Raw genomic sequence first — 4779 nt, 5'->3', positions numbered from 1 at the left:
TAAGATTCATGAAGGCTGAAATTAAAGGATCGGAAAAAGATATACCATTCAAATGGAAACAAAAAAAGAGCAGAAGTAGCTATACTTATATCAGACAAAAGATGTTTCAAGACAAAAAAATGTAAGAAGAAACAAAAACGGTCATTATATAATGATAAAGCAGTCAATTCAGCAAGAGGTTATAATGATTGTAATCATTATATGAGGCTATAATGATTGTAATCATTATATGAGGCTATAATGATTGTAATCATTATATGAGGCTATAATGATTGTAATCATTATATGAGGCTATAATGATTGTAATCATTATATGAGGCTATAATGATTGTAATCATTATATGAGGCTATAATGATTGTAATCATTATATGAGGCTATAATGATTGTAATCATTATATGAGGCTATAATGATTGTAATCATTATATGAGGCTATAATGATTGTAATCATTATATGAGGCTATAATGATTGTAATCATTATATGAGGCTATAATGATTGTAATCATTATATGAGGCTATAATGATTGTAATCATTATATGAGGCTATAATGATTGTAATCATTATATGAGGCTATAATGATTGTAAATATATATATATTTGTATATATGTGTGTATATATGATTTATATATTTGTATTTGATTTATATATTTATATATTTTTATATATGATTGTAAATATATATGTAAATATATATATAAATATATATTATATATATATGACACTGGAGCATATAAAGCAAATGTTATTAGAGATAAAGAGAGAGACTCACCTCAATACCTCAATACAATAATAGCTGAAGACTTCAACACCTCATTGTCATCATTGGACAGATCTCCTAGGTATAAAATCAATAAAGAAAAAATGGACTTAATCTGCATTATAGAACAAATGGACCTAACAGATATTTATATAACATTTCATCTAATGGCTGCACAATACTTTTTGTCCTCAGGCCATAAATCATTCTTAAAGATATATCATATGTTAGTTTATAAAATAAGTCCTAAAACATTAAAAAAAAACTAAAATAATATCAAGCGTATTCTCTGACCACAGTGAAAGAAAACTAGAAATCAATAACAAGAGGAATTTTGGAAACTATATGAACATACAGAATTTAACTAATATGCTCCTGAATGACCAGTGGGACAATGAAAAAATTAAGAAGAAAGTTGAAAAGTGACTTGAGATAAGTATTAATGAACATACAACATAACAAAACATATGGGATATAGTGAAAGCAGTGCTAACTGGAAGTTTATAGCTATAAGTGCCTATATCAAAAGAAGAAAATGTTCAAATAAATGATCTAATGATGCATCTTAAAGAACTGAAACAGCAAGAGCAAAATCAACCCAATATTAGTAGAAGAAAATAAATAATGATCAGAGCAAAATAAAGGAAATGAAATTAAGAACACATACAAACAAAATAAAAAGGTGCTTTTTTGAAAAGATAAATAGAACTGGAAAAACTCTATGCTCTATGCAGACTAACCATGAAAAAAAGAGAATACTCAAGTAATTAAAATCAGAGGTGAGAAAGGAGACCTTACAACTGATACTTCAGATATTAAAATGATCAATAGTGACTACTCTGAGAAATTATATGCCAATAAATTGGTAAATCCAGATGAAATAGATAAATTCTTATAAACATACAACCTATCAAGATTAAACCAATAAGAAATCCAAAACATGAACAGACGAATAAAGAGTAATGAGATTGAAGCTGTAATGAAAACTCTCCCATTAAACAATATCTTGGGAGCCAGTGGCTTCACTGCTGAATTCTAACAAACATTTAAAGAAGAATTAGTATCAATCCTACTCAAACCATTCCAAAAATAGAAGTTCACAATACTTCCAGTCTCATTCTATGAGGTTAGTATTAGCCTGATATTAAAACCAAAGGCACGTCAACAAAAGAAAACTACAGACCAATATCTCTGATGAATATTGATATAAAAATTCTCAACAAAATACTAGCTAATGAAATTCAACAATACATCAAAGAGATTATTCATCTTGGCCAAATGGGGTTCAAATAAATAACCCTGCAGTTTATCTAGGGACCCAAAGATGGTTCAACATATACAAATCAACCAATGTGATACATCATACCATCAGAGTAAAGGACAAAAACCATATGACCATTTCAATTGGTGCTAAAAAACGTTTGATAAAATTCTATATCCCTTTGTGTAACAAGCCCTCAAAAAACTGGGTATCAAAGGAACATACCTCACCACAATAAAAGACCCACAGCTAGTATCATACTAAATGGGAAAATTCTGAAAGCCATTACTCTAGATCTGGAATACAATAAAGATGCCCACTTTCAACATTGTTATTCAACATAGTACTGCAAGTTCTAGCTAGAGCAATCAGACAAAATAAATTTTTTTAAAAAGTCATCCAAATTGAAAAGGGAGGAGTCAAATTATATGTTTGCAGATGATATGATCTTCTATTTGGAAAAACCTAAAGACTCCACCAAAAAAAAAACTATTAGAAGGGATAACAAATTCAGTGGCAGGATACAAAATCAACATACAAAATCAGTTGTGTTTCTATATGCCAACAGTGAACAATCTGAAAATGAAATTGAAAAAGTAATCACATTACTGGGGAGAACAACACATACTGGGTCCTGCTGGTGGGGGTGATGTGGGGAAGGAGGGCATCAGGAAGAATAGCTAATAGATGCAAGACTTAATACCTAGGTGATGGGATGATCTGTGCAGCAAACAACCATGGCACATGTTTACCTGTGTAACAAATCTGCACATCCTGCACATGTATGTACCACTGAACTTAAAAATAAAAGTTGAAGATTGAAAAAGTAATCTCATTTTCAATAATCACAAAAAAAGTACCTAGGAATCAACTTAATCAAAGAAGTGAAGGCTCTCTACAATGAAAACTACAAAACACTGATGAAATAAATTGAAGAAAATACAAAAAAATGAAAAATATTCCATGTTCATGAGTTGGAAGAATCAATATTGTTAAAATGTCCATACTAGCCAAGGCAATCTACAGATTTAATGTAATTCCTATCAAAATACCAATGACATTCTTAACAGACACAGAAAAAAATCCCAAATTTATATAGAACCATAAAAAACCCAGAATAGCCAAAATTCTTCTAAGCAAAATGTACAAAACTGCAGGAATCACATTACCTTACTTCAAATTATGCTACAAAGGTATAAAAACCAAAAACAGCATGGTACTGGCATAACAACAGACATATAGACCAAAGGAACAGAATAGAGAACCTAGAAACAAATTCACACACACCTATAGTGACCTCATTTTCAACAAGGTGCCAAGAACATACACTGGGGAAAATACAGTCTCATCAACAAATGGTACTGGGAAAACTGAATAGCCATATGCAGAAGAATGAAACTAGACCCCTATCTCTGGCCATATAAAAAATCAAGTCAGAATGAATTAAAGGCTAAATCAAATGATGAAACTACTACAGGAAAACACTGGGGGAAACTCTCCATAACATTGGACTGGGCAGAGATTTCTTCAGTAATATGCCACAAGCACAGGCAACCAAAGCAAAAATGGACAAATGGAATCAGATCAAGTCAAAAGTTTCTGCACAGTAAAGTAAACAGTAAACAAAGTGAAGAGACAACCCACAGAATGAAAGAAAATATTTGCAAACTACTCATTTGACAAAGAATTCATAACCAGAATATATAAGGAGCTCTAACAACTCTACAGGAAAGAGATACCATAATCTGATTAAAAATGGGCAAAAGATCTGAGCAGAGATTTCTCAAAAAAAAGACATACAAGTGACAAACAGGTATATGAAAGGTATTCTATGTCACTGACCATCAGAGAAATGCAAATCTAAACTACGATGGGATACCATGTCACCCCAGTTAAAATAGTTTATATGCAAACAACAGGCAATAACAAATGCTGGAGAGGATATGGAGAAAAGAGAAACTTCCTACGTTGTTGATGTGTATGTAAATTAGTACGACCACTATGAAGAGCAGTTTGGAGGTGCTCATAAAACTAAAAATAGAGCTACCACTGCTGAGTATATACCCCAAAGTAAGGAAATCAGTATATCAAAGAGATATCTGCACTCTTGTGTTTATTGCAGCACTCTTCACAATAGTGAAGACTTATAAGTAACCAACTTAAGTGTCCATCAACAAATGAATGGATAAAGAAAATGAGGTACATATAAACAATGGAGTACTATTCAGCCATAAAAAGAATGAGATCATTTCATTTGTAACAACATGGAGGGAACTGGAGGTTATTATGTTAAGTAAAATAAGCCAAGCACAAAACGACAAACATCACATGTTCTCACTTATTTGTGGGATCTAAAAATCAAAACAATTGAACTCATGGAGATAGAGAGTAGAAGGAAGGTTAGCAGAGGCTGGGAAGGGTGAGGGTGGGGAGTGGGAGGAGCTGAGGATAGTTACTGGGTACAAAAAATAGAAAGAGTAAATAAGATTTAGTATTTGACAGCACTACCTGGTGAATACAGTCAATACTCATTTAATTGTAGCATTTAAAATAACTAAAAGAGTATAATTGGATTGTTTGTAACACAAAGGATAAATGCTTAAGGAGACAGACATCCCATTTTCCATGATGTAATTATGTATTGCATGTCTGCATCAAAATATCTCATGTACTTCATGAATATATGCAACTACTATGTACCCACAAAAATAAAAAATGAAACATTTAAGAAGATGTAGAATTGATTTATATTACACGGC

The sequence above is a fragment of the Pongo pygmaeus genome, chromosome 10 (assembly GCF_028885625.2).
Source record: "Pongo pygmaeus isolate AG05252 chromosome 10, NHGRI_mPonPyg2-v2.0_pri, whole genome shotgun sequence".
Classification (NCBI taxonomy): Eukaryota; Metazoa; Chordata; class Mammalia; order Primates; family Hominidae; genus Pongo; species Pongo pygmaeus.
The sequence above is the reverse complement of the archived record's forward strand: the minus strand, read 5'-3'. Positions refer to the sequence as shown.